At 35.9% G+C, this 23,045-nt stretch overlaps 2 pseudogenes across 1 annotated transcript; both read right to left on the bottom strand.

The window, feature by feature from the left end:
* Window positions 1-3,718: 3,718 nt before the first annotated feature.
* LOC144554577 (uncharacterized) lies at window positions 3,719-5,541 on the bottom strand (annotated as a pseudogene).
* Window positions 5,542-6,655: 1,114 nt separating this feature from the next.
* On the bottom strand, window positions 6,656-13,240 carry LOC144553805 (uncharacterized; annotated as a pseudogene). The gene is made up of 5 exons (XR_013511456.1): window positions 12,930-13,240; window positions 12,750-12,821; window positions 9,580-9,922; window positions 7,370-7,698; window positions 6,656-7,163 (listed from the first exon to the last, which is right to left on the bottom strand). The product of XR_013511456.1 is annotated as an uncharacterized LOC144553805 (transcript).
* Between the last annotated feature and the right edge of the window lie 9,805 nt (window positions 13,241-23,045).

Genomic DNA, 23,045 nt, shown 5'->3' with positions numbered 1-23,045 from the left:
CGGCACTCAAGTGCCTACTCTTCTCCGGTAGCGCGAATCAGCAGCGCGAAGACATCGATGCACTCAAGTGCCTACTCTTCTCCGGTAGCGCGAAGACGTGTCCGGTGCCTATTCAGGGACAAATAAGGGGGCCAGTATTAGTTGAGCTTTGAGATTCGTATTAGATTGAGATTTTCCAAAAAGTCACGCAAAATATGAGATATATCTCAGAGAATGCGAATTTTGCTTTTAGGGGAATGGGCCGGATTTTTTTCTTGAATATAAAATGGACATGTCCAGGGGCCAGTATCTGATTTTTTTTGTTGAATATAAAATGGACAGCGCAGGGGCCAGTATTAGTTGAGCTTTGACATTCGTATTTGCTGCTCGTTTTAGGGGATATGGGGAGTGCGATATATATCAGATTTTCAGAGATAAAATGGACATGTCCATTAATTCAGATTTTGTCAGGCTTTCTAGTCAGATTTTTTTTTGTTGAATATAATTTTTTTTAGGGTTTGTATACTAATTTGATTTTATTATAGTTATGCATACAGATGTTTTTATTTTGATATAATGTATTAAGTCTTCTAAGGAGTGTCTTTTGAGCTAGCTATATATTTTTTTAATAATTTTTAGCTGTGGAAATTCTTAGGCCAATCGCACTTATAGTGCTATTATCTCAGAAAAATCAAAATAAAACAAATTTGAAATTTAACAAACTCAATTTTTTGAAATTTAACAAACTCAATTTTTTGAAATTGTAACAGGCCAATTTTTGAATACATGAAAAATTTATTCAACTTAAAATTATCAGCAACTCTATCTTTGAACACGTGGATATTTTATTTGACTTAAAGTGAAACCCACAATTGAAGATATATTATAACATAGTCATAATATGTTGAGACTTATCTCTAATTTTTGTGAATTAAAATTAAGACTTATTTTATAGTTATTTGATTTGATTGTACGGTTGTAAGTAAATAGATAGGTTTAATTTAGTCCAGGAATATTTTAAAATTTATTTAACAATATATGAATTAGATACTTAAAGTTCAATCTTTTAACAGAATATATAAATGGAATTTCATTTTGTGTCAAGTTTGCAAGGTGACACCTGTCAAGTGCTTTTGACCCACCTAACACCACAAATATTCTCTTGGCTGAAAATTTGAAAACAAAAATAAAATATGAGAAATAAAGTGGTACAACCGCTTTATATTTTGAGGAGAGGAAATCACTTAATGATCTCTATTAATTTACTCCACCGAGCTTTTGAAGAGGATCTTCGGAATAAGTCCATACCACATTGAAAATATCGGAAATACAAAATAGAAACATAGGGAGAATAAAAGAAGGAAAAGAGAGGAGATAAAGGAGGAGAAGGAGGTGGTCCTTGTTGACATCGAGAGGTATCGTGCAGTGGACATGAAGGCCTAAGTAAGACCGAGCAGATGTTCAATTGGTTGCCGAAGCTTGTCAAGTTGTTTCTCGCTCTCTTTTATCATCATGTGACTTGAATCGAGTGGAGACTCTGCATATTTGGATCCAACAGAAGTGTCTGACGAATCTGTGTCGCAACGACACCATGAACAGATCATCGATCTTGACATTACCAAGGTGCAGATTTCGAGTTATTCTCAGATACTTCAAACATATTTTATTATTTCTATTTGCTTGTGAGTTTCATTGCTTGTTTATCTTGCAAGTTGCTTGATTGAGATATAATTGCTATTGTTTGCTTGATTTCTAGTAAGTAGAGATAAATTATTTAATAAAGATAATTTGTCTTTGAATGACATATATATATGACATGCATAATATAGGAAACAATTGATGACCAATGTTCTTGTTATAATTTCTGAAATTAGTATATGTATGGTGCAAGACATAATCTTAACCATGAATTCGGCTCAAACAAAGTATTTGCATGACTTAAACTATACATTTTATATAAATGGATTGCATCAGAAATTAGTGGACCTTATTTTAACTGTTCTAGTGATGAATTGTTAACAAAATCGGTGTGCATGGTCACTTTAGGCAAGGTCTTATAATTTAGACAAGTATGCATAAACCTCAAGTATGGTATTGAATGGTTTCCTATTAATTTCTAAGATTAGACCATAATTTGGTTTCAATTGATTGGCTTAACATTAATTGAATCATGTGTCGGTTTCCTTGGTTGCTAATTTATTGTTTGATGCTTGTTGATCTCTTGTTTGTTAGTCCAACTATAAATGATTGTTGTTATTTAGAATAGTTTGATATGAATAAATGACTATATTTCTCAAACAAGAATGCATAATGTTGCATATGAGAGATCATCATGTTTTCCGAAATTTTGGTATAATGTTATTGGAAGCAATTGAATTGAATTATGAAATATTCGGGTAGCGCATAGCTGGGCTGTGTAGGCGCCATATTCGGGTAGCGCATAGCTGGGCTGTGTAGGCACCATATTCGGGTAGCGCATTGCAGGGCAGTGTAGGCGCCATATTCGGGTAGCGCATAGCTGGGCTATGTAGGCGCCATATTCGGGTAGCGCATAGCTGGGCTGTGTAGGCGCCATATTCGGGTAGCGCATAGCTGGGCTATGTAGGCGCCATATTCGGGTAGCGCATAGCTGGGCTATGTAGGCGCCATATTTAGCTTGCATGTGATGTCACTTGTTAGCATTTCATGGATGTTGGAAATTTCTTATCATACTATTGGATATGTGAGAATTACACTATGGAAACTTATGGTTACTTCAAGAAAATGAGACAATTGCATATTTCCTTCATGAACAGATTACATGCTACTATTTTGATTTTAATTTTTGCAAATTGTTTCTTTGATTTACATTATCATTGTGGATTTATTTTACTTGTGCTCAGTGTTGGTTTAGTTTTCGTTGGTTGGATCTTAGAATAACTCGACTGGAACTGAATACCGCACTGGGAGATTTTCAATCTCTCACATTTTTCCACTTCGGTGGGTTCCAGGTACCAAGCGCAAGACACAAACACAAGATGTCGAACTAGAAGACTGCCGGACATGCCGCTAAGTTTTTACAGGTATCGTGGTTCTTGTCTATGTCATTGGTAGTGTATGTATATATATATATTTATAAGATTGTGCATGATAATTTAGTCGCCTTGCGCTAACAGCTCGGCGGGTTGTCGGCCCCATTGTTGGGGTGTGACAGAAATGTGTTACCTTCTAGCTCCCATCTATCTATAAAAACTTTTCTTTTTTCTGTCGATCTAACTCGCTGAAAATTCATTTGTGTCGATGTTGCTTTCAAGTCTCATTGAAAATATATTAATATGCCTTATTTATATATTTCTTATTCAGAGTTGTTTTTTATTTGTAACTAATATGGGAACCATATATATTATTTTTTAGTTAGAGAATGAAAGAAACATATCATTGTCCATATCACAGAAAATACTTTCTCTTTTTTAAATTAATATGCTTATATAGTACTCGGAAGAATAATGTAGTTATTGAAAACATCATTTAAAATTCATACTTAAAGGTACAAAACTATAATAAAGGACAAAGTGAAATGGAAACATGTTGAAATGATAATGCAAATGAGTTATTTTGAGAAAAAATAAAGCAAATAACATTAACTTCTTACAAGCAAAAACATAAGGACTAACAAAAAAGAGACCAATAATAGAAATATTAATCAACCATAATTAAAACAAGAAAAAAAACAATTAATGCTCCAATGTAGCAAGAAGTGTTCGCACATTGCCATCCTATTAGATTAAGAAAAAAATAAGTTATTGTGAAATTCCAATTGTAAAATATTTCAAGTTAACAATTTATGATTAATATTCACCTTATTGTGCTCTTAGAATTTCTCGGTATACAACATTCTTAGTGAAAAGTCCTTCAGATGCATTGCTACTATTTCCACAAGGTTTTACCAGTACACGTGTTGTTTGTCAAGATACTCCTCTTGACAATGCCACATAGAGTTGACTGTGCGAAAATACAGGCTCGGGGAGGTAAACACCCACATTTGGTACAGTCTGCCCTTGTGCTTTGTTAATTGTCATAGCAAAACTCAAGCGGACTGGAAATTGCTTTCTCTTAAATCTGAATGGGAACAAATCATCATCTGAGGGGCTTAAATGAATTCTTGGAATAAAAACCCTTCTACCTACATGTTGTCCAACTGCTATCTCCGCATCTATTGCGTTATTCTGTAAAGAACGACACACCAGTCTTGTACCATTGCATATGCCATTTGCAGGATCGATGTTGCGCAACAAAATTATGGGGCACCCCTTTTTCAGCTTAAGCACATGAGGAGGCAACCCATTTGGTGTTAGTGAGTTTAAGAATTCAGGAGGATACAACATACGGGTGTCATCATTGGCCGTGTCAAAACTGTGGTAGATCTTCTCTTCACTCGGAAAACGATTGATCATCCGCTCATTTAATTCATCCACATGGTCATTCTTTGTTGACAAAATTGTTCGACCAGCGATATAATCTAATTTATGTCCATGGAGATGTAAAGCAGGAAAGACAACTTCTATTAGTTCATTTATGGACTACTGCTCATCATTTGTGTAACAAATTGCCATGTCACATGGAATATGAATAAAATCATCCTCAGATGATAATTCAATTCCATCACCTACTCGTAGTAGGAATTCAGGGAACCATGGATCCAACCTAGCTCGCATGTTTTGTGTAAGCTTTCTTTTTATGGATAACCACAACGGGGACATTGGCAATGTCGAGTCGACAACTTCTGCCCTAGTTCCATGCCTAACCACAGGAAGAACTTGTCTAAAATCACCACCAAACACTACAATTTTTCCTCCGAATAGTTGATTGCACCCTGTTAGATCTTGCAATGTTCTATCAAGTGCCTCGATAGCTTGCCTCTTCACCATGGATGCCTCATCCCATATGATCAAACTAGCCCTTCGGAGTAACTCTGCAGTCACACTTTGTTTGCTGATTGTACAAATAGATTTGCAATCGAGCTTGATAGGAATCTTAAATCTAGAGTGTGCCATCCGCCCACCAGGCATATTATTAGCTACTGCTCCAGAAGTGGCGGTAGGAAGTGCAATGAGATGAAGAGATCGAACAGTAGCTAATAATGCCTTATACAAATATGTTTTTCCTGTACCACCTGGCCCGTCAATGAAAAACATCCCTGGACTGTTATTTCTGACATGCTCCATAATCTCCTCATAAGCTGATAGTTGTTGTTCATTGAGTGAACTCGATATCTGCAAACCATTGTCTTTAACTTCTATACCACTCTCTTCATATACTTCCTGAAATTTCCCATGACCATAATCGTTATTTGCACATATCTCAGGAAGATCATACATATCTAAACTTTTCCCCATAGTTTCGAGATATTCACCAACATTCTCTAGTGTCATATGTTGCACCATTTCCGGTGAGCCACAATTTCACCGATAGTGTTCCGACATGTCCATGTAATATTTGTCCCACAACTCGCGGGTATTGCGTACCTCACAATAAACTAAAATCGTTGCAAAAAGCCTTCTAAGAGCTAACGAGAATTTCCATGTTGCTGCCTTTAGAAGGCAATCAGATACATTCTCATCCCTGTCTATTAAACCTCTCACCTCAGCTAATGCTCTGAATGATCTGTACACAACTCCGTTGACCTCTTTAAGATCTTCAAATGAAGTTGGTCCTCTGACATGGTTGAGAAGTATGCGCAAGTAGTATCGGTCGGGATCTGTTGGTAGAGCATAAACCACTCTACCGACCTCACCTCCTTTCTTATGTGGTTTCCATATTTTATGGCTATTGTCCCATGTAAAATGCTCTGGAAATTCCTGATACAGGTACTTCCTTGCCTCTTGGGAAGTCTTGTTTGCCTCAAAAAACTCCGTTAAGATAGTTTTCTTTAACTTGTCTCTCTGACAAACCTCATCCAAATTATCGTTCTCATTGTAATAAACAATTTGTTTATCAGAAGCATGCAATTGTAAGGATCTTACTGAAGGCTTAATCTCACTCAGGTTAAACCCAAAAATGTGCCATGCTGCCTCCGGCAGTGACACCCATCGAGCATCTTGAAACATTTTTATCTCATCGATGGTCGCGCTCTCTTCAAAAGATCCAACATGAACTTCTGTATGGTCGTGACCCTTATAGATATACTTGAATAGATACTTCACGGCTTTCATACTCGAGCAAATCTCAATGTTAATGTGGCAATTGTAGCGCATTAGCAAATGGGGATTGTAAGGAGCCACCCATCTATTGTCGAGCTCACAACTTCGCACATGCACTGTACGACCATTGTCCCTCCTCCAGTATAAAGGTTAGGAGTCCCTTCCTTGGATAGTTGTCTCATTAAATTGTCTAGGATAGCGAAACCTACACTCACTATTTCTCATGCATGGGCTAGTCTTTCTCAAAGGTCCACATGGCACAAGGTTGTGTTTAACAACCTTGATCAGGGATCTCTGCAGACATGTGTTTAACAACAAGTTTGTGCAACTCAGGATACTTCCTTTGATCAGGGATCTCTGCAGACACAAGGTTGCCATATTGTTCTGGATTTCTAATCTTAAAACCAGACTCCAAGATTATGAGAAAATGTGCATGAGGTAACCCTTGTTTTTGAAACCCAATGACATACACGTGTGCTGCGACATGTCCAAAAAATTTGCCTTTAAAGATAAATTTATTCAAATCCTCCAATTTTGCCCGAAATACACGAGCTGTTAGGTCGGGGCGATCTTGTGCTGTTTGTCTAGGCAATAACTTAGCACATATCTCATCCCATTCCGGATTTCACGTCATGGTCAAAAAGATATCTGGCTTTCCATACCTCTGTACTAATGCCATAGCATCTAGGTACCTTCGCTGCATATCTCTTGGACCACCTATGAATGAAGCCAGCAACAAAATAAGCTTGCCAACTCGAGAACCTCGCACCTCCCCTGCATTTATACTATCAACAATCCCTTGGTATAAGTCAGCGCGTATCTTGCCTTGTTCATTTCTTAGATAATTCAAACTGCATGATTCTATCTTTATGTACATGTCTACCAGAAATTGTTGAAATAACCTTCCTCTCACAAGGATCATATTTTTTTCAGATCGTACTTGCAACTTGAAGCAATAATACTCTCTTGCTGAAACAATTTTCCTTCTTCTTGAATCACAACATTCTAGAATAAAAAAGATACACCATGTTAGTTAAAAGAAAATGTAAGGTGATTTAATTATTAGTTACTTCGCCTTTTTTTTAAATGATGAAGTAAAAGTACCTGCATCTCCTTCACATTGACTCCTTCACATTGACCCATTTCTGTCGTTGAAGTGGTAGGCACAGATTGTCCAACCATTGGAATTTGATTATGCCAGCCAGACTCACCTTTGGGATGTAACAACGAATATGATAATGGATTATAGCATCCATGATAGCACTGAACTCTCGTAGGACAATTATTTCTATTGTACACTATTATGCTCCTCTTGTACGATGATTGATCTCCATTCCCTTCGACCCAGACAGCACCAACTTGAGATGCGGTCGGCTTGTTATATGTTCTTTGATCAAGATCAACAACGGATGCATTTAGTGTTATTCGATAATTATCGAGTGTCGGTATGTCTCGAAGCATCCTAAATGTTTGTGCATATGGATTGTTTGATAAAACACCCATCAGTATTTCAACGGTCCTCCTATCAAGATTTCTAACTCTGCATCGGTATCATAAAAGTATAGTTGCAAGTACTTCGGTTCCTTCTGAGGAACTAATTGATCTAAGAAATGGTAAATCTAGCCATGAGCACGAAACGTGTAAACACCATCTTTCATGTTGGCCAAATTTTTATCTACCGTCGTGTAGGGATTTCATGTGTATGCCTATGTGGTGAGAATTTAAAATTTTTCCTATCACCACTTGACTCAATACACAAAGGACGTTATTTATATGACAATAGCAAACAAGAAACTTCTTAATAGTTTCATTAAGCACCTAATGTGTACTAAATAAAAATAAATAAATTTATTCATTTCTTATATAAGAGGAGATGATAATTTATACCTAAAGAGATTGTCAAATTTCTTGATTAGAGGGAAGTCGATTTCCCTTCTAGATCTCTTGGAAACAACCTCTTCGATTGAAGCGCCTCTCTACCTCTTGGTTCACCTTGAACCTAAACAACAAACTAGCACACCTCTTAGATAGATGGATGTGAAGTTTAGAGCTTAGATCCAACCACCTAACAAGAAGAGATGAGAGATGAGAGCCTCCCTTCAAAGTTTCAGCCAAACGAAAAGGAAAAACGTGGCTGCTCAAAGGGGCTGATTTTGGTAAGTGTTATAGGCAGAAAATTAGCTTCTTTTTCTCCCAAATGAGCCCCCTTAAATAGGCAAGGGTTAGGGCAACCCTTTGTGTAAGGTTTGAATCAATTATACAAATGTCACTAGCCTTGTTTAGCCATCTCATGCTCTCTTTAATCTCATCTTATGGTTGGTTTAATAAATTAATTTATGAACAAATAATATTATTCATATTATTCTATTATACAATATTTATATTATTCTTATAATGTATTCAAATATTATACCAAATAATATTTGCATAACTTCATAAATTTATTTATGGTCTAAGCATGTCATATTATGACATTTTATTTTAGCATTTCATCACATGTATTTTATCTTATACATTATTATAAAATGTAAAATACTTATTGTTTCTCTTCAGTTGGTGTGACCGTATAGAGGATCTATGTCATCTTGGCAATAATATAAAACTTTATATTATTGACTATAAGAGGTTCTATCATTACATTATAGTTATCCAAACGACATAGTAATCATTTACTCAATCCACTAATTTTGTGTCTATCATTGTCACATGATATTATGAATAATATGCAAAATAGGATCGTGTCATTTTTGCATTATATTCGTTTTCTTGGTCTCTCAAGTGAATTATAATTATAACTACATCAGTTATATTGCATGCGATATAATTCCACTTTACCAAGGGGCCCAGTAATATCATAACTCAAATTGAGGGACAATGATAATATTAACATATAGATTTCTCCCGCACAAGTTGTACACAATGAACTGCTATTTTATTCCTATCATAAGATAGTATTTAAATAGCAATCACATTATATGCTTCTCATTTGAAAAACCTACACATCTCATATCTAAGATTCTAAAGACACAATGGAAACATTAATGACACAAAACACAATCCATATAATGTTTCATTCATTTAGGTCATGTTCAATATATAAAATACACATTTTATATATTCATGTAATTAAATGATAATCCTTTATCAACATTTATAGAACTTCAATGTACTTTAATCTACATGATAATCTTCCTCGGTAATTAATGGTCCTCCTTAATTACCACGATTGTGAACTTATTTAGTGATTAAATGTTTCTCATTTAAGGAGTTCTATGATTCAAGACCAAGAGCATCTTCTTGCATACTTCCAAAGATATAAGATATAAATCTCAAGGAACAAGAATAATAATATTCGTAATAAAATCATGAACAACACATAAATTATTATTAAAAGATAACTTTCAAAACACACATCCTTCACGTCGCTCCCAACGAAGTGAATGAAAAGTGGGAATTGTAAGACCGTATGAAATGTCGGAAGGACACACCATGAGACTCTTCAGTTGTAAATAGATGATACAGCTCATCAGGAACTTCATTTGGGGCAAGTTTTATCTTACCATTCATGCAACAAAAGGTAGGAAATTCATACTGGAATCGCTTAGCTTTACAGAACTTGCATTCTCATTGCTTGTGCAAAATGTTAGGGGAGGGAGGCAAGCCACGATAAACAAAATCAAACAGGTCATTGTCCACGCTTTCATCTCTGCTGGATGGTAGCGTGATCGTTAGGTTTAAGCTAGTTTCCCCTTCTTCAAATAAACCTATTGTTACGTTACGGAATTTTAACAATTTATTTTTGACTATCTTAAAGGCAAGAATTGAAAATTGTGCTAACGAAATAGAAGTTTAAACCTTAATTAATGTTCCTCTAAATAAGTAAGTTAAGTGTGAATCGAAACCGCGTCGAAATTTCGAAGTTCTGAACCTTTATAGGTCCAGTGCGTCCGCACTGGTGGTGAGTGCGGGTCAGTCTGGCTTCTGTTTTTCTTAAATTGCTTTCGAAATTTCTGTGAGTACGGATGGATTGACCCGCACTGGATATCAGTGCGTTCGCACTCATGAATTTATGTGTTGATCTGAAAATCGACTAAGTGCTGGGTGCGGATGGGCTGACCCGCACTGGAGTCTCAGTGCGTCCGCACTAGGCTCGGACTTTTCCAAATTTTGCTGAAAATTGACTCTACATATTGAGTGCGTCCGCACTGATGGTGAGTGCGGGTGGATGACCCGCACCGACATCAGTTTTTGCGCTGAAAATATCAACTAAGTGCTGAGTGCGTCCGCACTCAGATCCAGTGCGGGTGAGCGATCCGCACTGGATGATTCTGAGGATTTATTTGCATAATTCCTATGCTCTCTCTCTCCCACTTCATTCCATTCCCCATTTTTATGTGATTTTCGCCCAAGAGAGAAGAAAAAGAGCGAGAGAGTTTCCTTTCCCTCTCAAACCCCCGATTGTTGCGAGAAATCGAAGTTGGAACCGAGCAAGTGGCCGTAGATCTCTCCTAGCTCTCCTATTCGGTATTCCTTTCTCTTCCTGTTTCTTTCTAAAATCTCGGATTTTTCGATTGCTCGAGTTTTCGTTTTAAACCCGAGATTTGTGTTCGAATTGCTTGTAAACTAGCTCCTTGAACTTCTTTGACCGTTTATTTGCTGATTCTTTCCCAATTTCATCTCGATTTCGGATTTTGATTTCTAGGGTTTCGTGCCAAAATCGAAATTGGGCATAATCGTGAATTGATTACTCTAATCCAACCGATTAGACTTGTAATCGGTAGGGTTACCTCTTGATCTTGAATTTCTAGAACGTTTAACGGTTAATTTGAGGTTTTGACCAAATTAGGGTTTAACCAATCAGTAAATCGAATTGTTATGAGAACCAAAATAGTGAACCGATAAGTGAAGTGTTACCAAATTGGGAGTTTATATGGGTTAGAGGTCCTAGATGCAAATATGAAATTCTTAAGTGAAAAAAGAGGTATAAGAAAGATCGGTACCAAAGTATACGGTATGGATTAAGGGAAGTATAAGCCATAATATGACTCGAGTAAACGTCCTAATTGTGAACCAATGTTAAACCAAGTATATGTGTAATATAGGCGTAGACTCGGTCGAGCAAGACCTTGCGGGACACTTCGAGACGTCTGATCCATAAGTACGTGATACGCTCGTCGTAATCAGGTGCGGGATTCTTGGACTTGTTTGATATTTCATTTTCAGGAATTAAATTGTTATTCGTTTGTCATGTTGAATGTCCGATTGTTGCATCATTGAATTGCATAAATCATTTGCATAGCCCAATCAAATTAAACTCGAAATATGATGAATGAAATGATTTGCATGCTTGTATGGTTGCCATTTGTGTCGATCTATTATGATCTGATTTTGGTTGAAAGTCACCACGAACTATGTATGTGAGCAGATTTACGAAGTTGAGCTGTATAGCTGACTTGGATCCGATGAATTGTGTGTGTGAGCGGATTTATGAAGTTGAGCCGTATGGCTGACTTGGATCCGACGAATTTACAAGGTTGAGCTGTATAGCTGACTTTGAGCCCTGGATCCTTATAGCGCTTTAGGTGAACAGCCTTCAGTTTTCCCAATACCGGTTGGGACGAGGGGTGAGTGATTTTATTTGATATGTGGATTGAAATCGTGGGTGACATGTGTAACGTCTGTGGCTCGGTGTCATTCTCCTACGTGTTAATGCATTTGAACGGTCAATTGAATATTACGAACATTGAAATGATTCCAAAGAGGATTTTCTTTATATGATTTGAACCAGACCTTAATAAACGGTTAAGCCAAGCGATTACAGATGGGTGTCAGATAAAGGGTCCAGCTCGGTGGAGCGTCTGTAGGTGTCAGTAACCCTACAGACGAGGGTTTGATAAAGGGTCCAGCTCGAAAGAACATCTGTAGTTGCTGCAAGCCCTAATGAGTCGAATTAAGCCAAATATGTGTTGTGTTTGAAATTCATCTTGGAAATTTTGTAAACTGTGAATGATTTATTATTTGTTGTCGAGCATACGCATTCCTTTTTATTATGAATATGAATTGATTTGAATTGCTATGGTTTGAGTTTCATTTTTGAATATGGAGTTTGATTGCAAGTCCAATCATATAAACTGTGGCAAATTTCGCACTGAGAATTTATTCTCACCCCCACCCTTCGGGTTATTTTACAAGTACGGGTGCGATTGATTCTAGAGAGGCACGCGAGTAGTAGGCCTTTCGTAGTTACCTTTATATGACCCTAGATATATAGTTGTTGTATAGTTCTAGGTTGGGCCTTATGGTCGGTATCCGGATGAGATACTTTTGATGTATTATACTCTGACCAGACTGTGTACTCTGATTATATTTAGAAACTTGTTTGATAATATTATTGTCTGATTAAATTGTTAATTGCCTTGTAAGCATACACGGTATTGTATGCTTACGGCGGGAGACTGTTACGACCCGTGGCCATGGGGTGTGACACCTATAACAACAAAAAAAGATGGTATTATCATTATACAACTTATGTAGATCTAAGAAGATCGGTGTTAAATTTTTACGATTTCAAAATAAAATCAATTTTATGACCCTCAATCTCCCCTCCAAATTCTGATGGAAAGATGACAACATCGTCACTTTCATCTAAGTCTTCAATTTCATCTGTTCAAGTAAATAAGAAAAATCACGAGTTATGTAATATAAATAAACATTATTCTTATTTATGATGATATAAATAAAATCATAACTAAACAACAATAAAATATTTACCTTCAACAATGTGTTCATCTAAATGTTCATTGGTTATTTGATTCTCCCTTTCTTTTCCATGCACTGTTCCTTTTTTTGTCCGATGTATTTGATTGATAGAGGTAGTTCCAGCCTCAGTACGAGATAATCCATTCCCAATTGTAGTGCTAGAAGTTGTGTACAAATTATCTGCTGTGGTACTGGTCAACCCAGAAATTCGCTTGTTGTTGTACTCTCGCATTTGCTTCTTTCGTTTCTCTTTACTTGTGGAATCCATGTTTGCATATCTTTTCTTGCTATATAAACTCTTTTTTATAGAAGAGCTTGATGTCATTCTCCCCTCAATTATGACTGTCGAAATATATGAAAACAACATAATATTAATTACTTCATAACATATGTATTAATTCTAAGATTCATTTAGACAATATTTCAAAAAAAAAAAAAAACCATTCATATATACACTATTTCAAGACAGACCATTAGTCAACAACATTTAAATTTCCATCCAAGTAATAACTTTTTAAGCAAATCATTCTCACGATCCAATTCGGTGGACTGATTTTGTGCTGGAACATGTTTAGGAAAGTTTTTTATAAAATTAGGAAATAATCGAATTTTTAAAGAAACGAACCACAAAATGTAATTGCGAATACTTGCATTTAACAATAGGAGAGTGCTATTTTCAGCTCAAATTCTGTAATATTGGAAGGTGTAAAAAACTTTTCTAAATACTTATTTTACCCTTCAACTATTTCTCTCTCGTATATTAACTCAACTAATAAATAAAACTAACAAGGAAAGGTGGTCCTTCCAATTTTCATGGCTCAATTAATAAGAAAAAAAGATAATAAAGGAAGTCAGTCCTTCCGATTAGGAAAAATATTAAGAATTAGCACCAGCACATAAACACGTGTATTCATAACCAAAACTATTTTATTTTGAAATCAAAATTGCTAATATTCGGAGCCCATTAATCATTCTAGAAAATTCAAGTTAGATTTTTTCGAAATAATAAATTCTATGATTTAAAAATATAAACATGAAAATCCCCTATTTTACTTGTTTATTTAAAGGGGAGGGCATGAGGCAAGTTATTTGTATCTCATAGAAGGGCAGTAAATAATTTACTATAGAAGCTTTCTTTATTTTCATTTGGCATTATTTCCTTAGGTGAATGGTAGCTCATTCTATGCGTGCCAAGCTAGCTTTCTTTATTAGATGGTCCCTTTCCTGTATGATTAGCTCATCACATACCCCCACAAACCTTACATCCGGTACAACGGAGGTAACACCAGCACAGAAACACATGTATTCGTAGCCAGAACTATCCCATTAATCATTCTAGAAAATTCAAGTTAGATTTTTCGAGTAACCCTCTGAATATTATAAAATAATGTTGTAAAATATATGAATATTAAATTTAGTACAATAGTTAATTTTGAAAGGACCACTAATACTGGTCATGGCATCCGCAGGTTAATCAGTTCAAATACATAAATATGTTAATATTATTGTTGGTTAAATATTATATAAATGATTAATTTGCTATGATGAATGTGTATATTATGAAGGTGAGCACGTTTGAAATCAGGCATCACTCAGCAACTTGACCTAATGTTTTCAATTTTCTTGGTATGCAAAATTTTTCATTATCATGTTACACGTTACGGAGTATTATTTAGAAAAGAAAAATATAATATTACCAGTTTCAATTGCAAATAAAAACGGTCCATAATTTGTAAACTGGCATTAAAAAATAAGATGCACCAAATTTCAAAACAAATATTAAACCGTGAAGTATCCATAATTTCAAAACAAATATTAAATCATGGTCAACTGACATACAACATGCACCAAATAAGATTCTCAAATCAGAAAGGATTCTCTATCTAAAGGAAGCCATTAAAAAAAGAAATATTGTAAATTGAACATACTAAACATTACCGGGCAAAAATAAAATAGAAAATTCATCTCCATAATGTAACATGAATTCAAACATTAAAACTGAAGTCTCACCATTTCACACATCCATAAGAAAGCAAAACAACATTCGACAAAAATAGCTACCCAACAAAACTACCAAAAAAGGCAACATCAAGCACAACCATAATAATATCAGCCATCCATGCTGTCGGGATAAATAAAGAAGGAATGACTTCAGTTTTCTCCATCATCTTACTCTTTTTTTTTTGTTAGAGAAACCATCATTTTATTCTTATTTTTAGCCTGTTTATTGAAACTTTTCTGTTAACTATTCTTATTTGTAGTTTGTATATTTCAACATTGATGTTAACTATTATGTTAATGTAGCTTGGTAATTAATAAAATTTGATAGCTATTTGTCACCAATTTATATATGAAAATCACTCAAGATGCATCATTACTAAATTTGTGAGAAATCGGTTAACATGTGAGCTAAATTTATGATCTTTTGGTTCAGCATGTTTACATTCTAATTGTGTTTCTTACCTAACTAGCATCATCCCATATATATGAGCGGGAGAAAAGCTGTTTTAATTTTTTTTAATTGTACTATATATTAATAAAATTTAATTGTGTTAACCTTACTGGCGTCATCCCATATATATGACTCGTTTAAAATGATTATTTAAAATTTTTAAATCAAGATTTACAGGCAAAGTTGTGCCGACTTACAGTGGCTGCCATATCATTCTCTTTGTTTTTTTTCTTTTTTTTCGAAAATTTTACAGTGGCTGCCAATATACTGCATAGCACAAACATTCTCTGTTATTTTATTTATTTTTTCTAAAACTGCATAGCACAACTCTCTCTCTTTTAATTTTTGAAATGATGGCAGCAGCTTCCATGCAAATTATATTTAAAGGAAATAAAGTGTTATAATTACATATCTCTCCAGTATAGCTTTATGGCCTACATCAAGTTAAAGAAAAACAAAAACAAAACTGCCTATTACAAGCACACAAACAACAGTGTGAGTCACAACAAAACCTGCACTAATCCGGATCTTGTAAGAGATTAGTTCACATCAACCTGCGCACTCCCCTGTTGCAATACTTAATCGACAACCTTGCATCTATATATCATGATTCTATCTGCCAGCCTCCTGGATGTTATTACCTGATTTGAAATAAACTGTTTCGTACCTCCTCTTCTATATGCTCCAACATGAACACGCAAAGAATGTGCCCCATTCCTTGCCTTATTTGCCCCCATTGTAACTGAGGTTTGGTTTGAAATGGCGGTACAATTGGGATATAGACTAATGGTACCGCAACCTTCTCTAGAGGGTATTTGGATTGTTTCACAAGAGTAGGCAACCGTCCCTGCCAGCCTCTCTCTCTCTCTCTCTCTCTCCACACAACACATACGCGTCATGATTTTTAGTGTTATTGCTATAGGAAGAGGTCAGAAGAACAATTTGTAGAATGGTTTGTCTTACTCTAGCTTCATTTGGTTGTGCAAAGTGCAAACTTATCACAAACAACCCTGATTGTATTTGTACTTTGTAGTTCACTTCATGGGATATGTGAATATTGCCATACAAATAGCCCCTATATATATACCATACAATACAGGTAAAACAAAGAAAGGAAATATAGTACTCAAATTATGTAAATACAAACTCAATTAACCCTTCAACAGTGTAAAAAATTGTTAATTAAATTTTACTTACATTAAATAAACTAGAAAAAAATGAACTAATTTTAATATATATATGAGTAGAACTAGGGTGTTCTTAAGCTCACCAAGTCCCTTGGTGAGCTCAAGTCTAAAACCTGTCAAATCGGTTTCAAATGATGAATCCAAAACATTAAAACCCACCTACCTTACGAGTGATGTGTTTACATATGAAAATTTTAAACATTCAAATTAATTTAATATAAAGTCAAGCGGTCAAAATTAGAAGCTTAATAAATTAATTTTGATGCATTCATTTTTTGAGCGTTTTTTAACCGCTTGACTTTATACTAAATTAATTCGAATGTTTAAAATTTTCACATATAGACGCATCACTAGTAAGGTAGGCAGATCTCAACGGTTCGGATTCGTCATTTGAAACCAATTTGACAGATTTTAGACTAAAGCTCACCAATAGACTTGGTGAGCTTAAGAACACCCTAGTTCTACTATATATATATATATATATGAGATGGGCTACGGTGAGTTGCGAAGTAAAACGTATTTCTACTTCACGCAATATCTTCATTTTCAAAGCTCAAAACATCGATCCGAACCGTTAGATGTGATCTCCATATTGAAATATGCTTGGAAACTAAATTTTATATTTTTTGGAATTTTTTTACTATTTATTAAGCAACTTTGAAAATCTGAAAATCCGGGTGAACAGTAAAAATTTCTGGATCACCGGATCGGCGATTTTCAAAGTGGCTTAATAAATAGTAAAAAAATTCTAAAAAATGTAAAATTTGGTCTCCAAGCACATTTCAATATGAAGAACAAGATGAATGGTTCGGATCGACGTTTTGAACTTTAAAATCACAAAATATGAGTGTGAAGTAAAATAGCCACTTTACTTCGCAACTCACCGTAGCTCATCCCTGTATATATAGAGCAAAGCTAGGGTGTGATGTGCTCCCCAAAAGAGTTTGGTGAGCACAACTCCAAAAGTATATCGGATCGACTTCAAATGTCAAATCCAAATCTGACGCGGTGCTTAAACGATGGCCACATCAAATCCAATCCGATCAAGGGCTAATCTTTAATGGCACGGGGTTTTATTAAAATTGAAGAATTTCTTTGACTGCATGGATGTTTGCATAAGGGTGGTCCTCTAAGGAGATCATATTTAATACTTTGACTGCATGGTGCAATGACGGTCTTCCAAGGAGTGCAATATTATTGCTTTGACTGCATGGATTTGATAAGCATTAAACGTTTATTGTTTTACTAAAAATTAGAATTAATAGTATTTAAAAGTTTGCATTTCCTATGAAACCATTTAATTTTGTTTTACTTTATATATGTACTTGAACTTCCGTTGGAGGGGGAAGTGGAATATTGAACAGAAAAGTTTATTGTGTGTTTTACTTGTGACTTGAGTGTTTATCTCTATTTTCTCCTCTATTTACTACTAAACCGGTACGTGAGCTTAACGGGCAAGATCGTATCGGGACCGCTTTGCGTCAAGTGGTATCAGAGCGAGGTTCGACAACCACCTTCGCGCTTGCGTGAAGTTGTATCTTCGACAACCGCCAAATTCATCTCCATCGACAAATCCCACACTATTTTCCCCTATTACAAGCATCACCAACCTCATGGCCGACCCTAACCTTCTTGCTGTTCTAGATCGTATGCAACAAAACCATGCCAAAACCATGCAACTCATCACTAATCTGGTGGAACGCCTTGCTCCCACCAACAATCAAAACAACCACCAACATTTCTCATCACCACTGAGCTACAACAACATTTCTCCTCAACACCGATACAATATCTCCACTAATATTATTTCTCCTTCTCCTCACCTCCAACAGAGAGATAACTATTCCAAAATCCTCAATCATTTGCCTTATGGTTCAAAAGGAGAAAATTTCAACGGAGTAGATGAAGAGATTAACCCCTTTCACGGCAGCAAATCATTGGTCTCATGTGATGAAGACGCTCGACATCAACACAACACCTCACTGAGCACATGTTCCCAGCAGGTCATAGACCGAAAGGCAACCACTCCAGTGGAAGAGCACCTAGAACAGTCGGATGAGCTTGTTGAAAGGCTTGTCGCGGTTGAGGAAATTCAAGAGCCCGATGATGAAGGTAAATTTAACACCTTGACAGATGAACTCAAGACAGAAACAAAGATCGTTGAGAATTCTTCAAACTCTGAAGAAGACTTTGTTGGTGATTTCCTGATACTTACGGGTCATTTAACAAATTCTATGTTCATGGAGGTTAGATATAATTTTTTGTTGCAAACCAAATATTTATCTCTGACCAACAACAAAGTCCTGACGGCCAACTACAATGATCCGTTCTTACAACCAAATTCCAAACCATTAATGACTGAAGCCAGCTCTAGTTTGCTGATTTCGAGAGATGTGCAGCAGACAAACATGTGTAGAAAATCCAATTCGAAAGAGGTCTACAAAGATTTAATAGTCCTTGATATGAAATTATATTGTTTCAAAGAGTTCTACAAAGAAAAGAAGGATTCGAGAAAATGCAAGTTTGGGCTCTACTTTGAAAACATAAGCTTGAGGACAAGCTTCAACCAACCCGGGGAGCCTGATGCAGTGCGTACTAAAGAAATATCTAATTCAGATACAGACGTAAATGATGACCACAGCAGATCCATATTGATCAAGAAATTGTATGTCCAACTTGAATGGCATGGAACGGTCTTCTAAAATAATTAAACAGTTTTTATTAGGAGGAATGATAACTAAGAGTTTGCATGCATATCGGTCTTCTGAAAATAATAATTGAGCAGCTTAAATACTTTGACTGCTTGGGAGAATGTATGTGTTTTATTAAATAGTCAAAACAGTAGTAAAGTTTCGTTGATAGACTAAATAGAATTAATAGCATTTCTTGTTTTGCAAGGAGAGCTTTTATTTATTTTTCTTACTATAAATATGTATCAATACCTCTGTTGAGGCAGCTTTGTTTTGAATGAAAAGTTTAGTTTGTGTGTGTTACTTGAGTTTTTTTACCGTTTATACTCTTCTCTTTACTACTAAACCGATACGTGAGCTTAACGGGCAATATCATATCGGGACCGCTTTGCGTCAAGTGGTATCAGAGCGAGGTTCGACAACCACCTTCGCGCTTGCGTGAAGTTGTATCTTCGACAACCGCCAAATTCATCTCCATCGACAAATCCCACACTATTTTCCCCTATTACAAGCATCACCAACCTCATGGCCGACCCTAACCTTCTTGCTGTTCTAGATCGTATGCAACAAAACCATGCCAAAACCATGCAACTCATCACTAATCTGGTGGAACGCCTTGCTCCGATCAACAATCCAAACAATCCACAAAATCCTCATCATAACAACGATGAGCGTCCGCATAACCGAGAACCAATGTGGGATGGCGGACCACGTGTTGAAATTCCAGATTTTTCGGGAAGCCTCAAACCCGAGGTATTTCTTGATTGGACCAATACCGTGGAAAAATTCTTTGAGTTAAAGAAAGTCCCTCTCGACAAGCAAGTTCCGTTGGTGACAATACGGCTACGAGATAGGGCAGCAGCATGGTGGCAGTCATATAAGTTTCGCTGCTACCTCGACGGCCATCCCCCTCTCAACAATTGGTTCGATTTGAAGCGTGAGATGACTCGTGAGTTCTTACCGCTTAACTACCGACAAAGTGAGAATCGTGACCGTCAGCCGAGGCACGATTCTACAAGCTACACCAACAATTCTCCTCACCACCACCGTTACAAAATCTCCAGCAATATTGTTGCTCCTTCTCCTCACCTCCTACGGAGAGACAACTCTTTCAAATACCTCAACTGTTTACCTTGTGGTTCAAAAGAAGAAAATTTGAAAAGAGAAAATGAAGAGGTGAATCCATTCTACAACAATAAATCATTGGAGGCATGTGACGAAGATGATCGACATCAACACCACACCTCACCGAGCACATGTTCCCAACACGACACCCCACCGAACACATGTTCCCAACACCACACCCTACCGAGCACATGTTCCCAACAGGTCACAGACCAAAAGACAACCATTCTAGTGGAAGAGCACCTAGAGATGTCGAATGAACTTATCGATAGGCTTGTTGCGGTTGAAGAAATTCAAGAGCCTAATAATGAAGATAATGTCAACACCTTAACGGATGAACCCAAGACAAAAATGGATTTCTTTGAGAACTCCTCTAAATTCGATGAAAACTTTGCTGGTGATTTATCGGTGCTTTCAAGTAATGTTGGAAATGCTTCGTCTATAGAGGTCTTGAGATACAACTACAATGATCTATTCTTGCAACCAATTTTCAAACCAGAAAATACAAGATTTTTTGTCAACAACACTCTTGTGTCTACCTTGAATTTTGAGAATGCCCTACTCAGCAAAGAAACCAAATCAAAACCATTCATGATTGAAGCTGGTTCTATTTCGTTGATTTCAAGAGTGGTGCAACAGAAACATGGCAATTTAACTTCGATCTATGTTTATGCCCCAAATCGAACAAAACACGTGTGCAGAAAACCCAATTCAGAGATCAACATAAATTTAATAGTACTTCATCTGAATTTGTATTGTTTCAAAGAGTTCTACAAAGAAAAAAAAGAATTCGAGAAAATGCAAGTTTGGGCTTTACTTTGAAAACGTAAGCTTGAGGTCAAGCTTCAATCAACCCAGGGAGCTTGACGCGGTGCGTAAACGATGGCCACATCAAATCCAATCCGATCAAGGGCTAATCTTTAATGGCACGGGGTTTTATTAAAATTGAAGAATTTCTTTGACTGCATGGATGTTTGCATAAGGGTGGTCCTCTAAGGAGATCATATTTAATACTTTGACTGCATGGTGCAATGACGGTCTTCCAAGGAGTGCAATATTATTGCTTTGACTGCATGGATTTGATAAGCATTAAACGTTTATTGTTTTACTAAAAATTAGAATTAATAGTATTTAAAAGTTTGCATTTCCTATGAAACCATTTAATTTTGTTTTACTTTATATATGTACTTGAACTTCCGTTGGAGGGGGAAGTGGAATATTGAACAGAAAAGTTTATTGTGTGTTTTACTTGTGACTTGAGTGTTTATCTCTATTTTCTCCTCTATTTACTACTAAACCGGTACGTGAGCTTAACGGGCAAGATCGTATCGGGACCGCTTTGCGTCAAAATCGTTCAAATCCGTGTACTTCACGAGTGATGCATGCATGTACATGTAAAATTATAAAAGTTTCGAGTTTATTTGCTACTAGGTCAAGCAGTCAAAGAAATGAACATTTTATAAGTTAATTTATAATTTGTTTTATATATTCAATTTTTATTATTTCTTTGACCGCTTGACCTTGTAGCAAATAAACTCGAAATTTTCAAAATTTTGCATGTGTATGCATCACTCATGAAGTATATAGATTTGAACGGTTTGGATTCGATGTTTGAAGTCAATTCAATATACTTTCGAAGTTGTGCTCACTAAACTTTCTTGGTGAGCACATCACACCCTAGCTTTGCTCATATATATAAACCATCTGAATAAATACATTTACATTTTAACAATGAAACTTGAGGCATGCAAAAATTGACATATGCGGCTAGCTCCTTATCATGCAGAGGCCATGTCATCACCCTGTTACAATTTGAGACAAAACAAGTGTTAGCTATTAGATACACTACTGAACCATCTCCTTTTGTGGGCTCAGTTTTCATATTTCTAGAAATTGTTACAAAAGTTATATTTTGGGAAACAGCTGAGACACTTACTGAAATAACTGCCTACGTGATTACTAATGCCGGACTTCTAAGAAAGGCACTTGTAATATAAGGCAACTCGATCCAGAGCTTTGTGTGCTAAAGCAGCAGCCGGCGAAATATTTTCATTTTGATATTCAGCAGCACAATACCTATTTATAAAGAAAATGTAAATATAATAGCTTTGATATAAAATATATTTTTGTACATATATGCTAACAACTTCTTTCAAAAATCTCCAAAATAGCCATCCATTCTTCTAATCTAACCAGAGGTACAACTTTGTATGGTTAATAAATGAATACACTACAAAATGTGAAGAAGATATTATTCATGTGGTCTTAATGTTATAAATCTCCTTTGCAGGAGGATGCACAATATAAGATCTTTTGCATATTAAACAATACACTAACGGACTGGCAGAAAAACCAAAATTCCCTATTATATGTAATACATAAAATTTAAGTTTGAAAAACTTCCTAAGCGCCTCGATGATCTCTAACTTTCTTGGAGTTTTATGTTCAGAATCAAACACGTAAAACATGCTCTCTCTTGCCATCAGCACAACCAATACCCAGAGATAACTGCATATTAGGTAAAATTAATGGTCTTACTGGAAGAACAAGATATAATATAGTAAAACTATTTTTTGACAAGCTAGAACAAGATATTTGTGAAGCACCAAAATAAGTTAAAAGGCACAACACCTTTTTTTTTTAAGTAATAGAATATACATAAAAAATGTCTTCA

Source organism: Carex rostrata, chromosome 5, assembly GCF_964058835.1.
Source record: "Carex rostrata chromosome 5, lpCarRost1.2, whole genome shotgun sequence".
In the NCBI taxonomy this organism is placed as follows: Eukaryota; Viridiplantae; Streptophyta; class Magnoliopsida; order Poales; family Cyperaceae; genus Carex; species Carex rostrata.
This window is presented reverse-complemented; position numbering and strand designations above follow the sequence as displayed.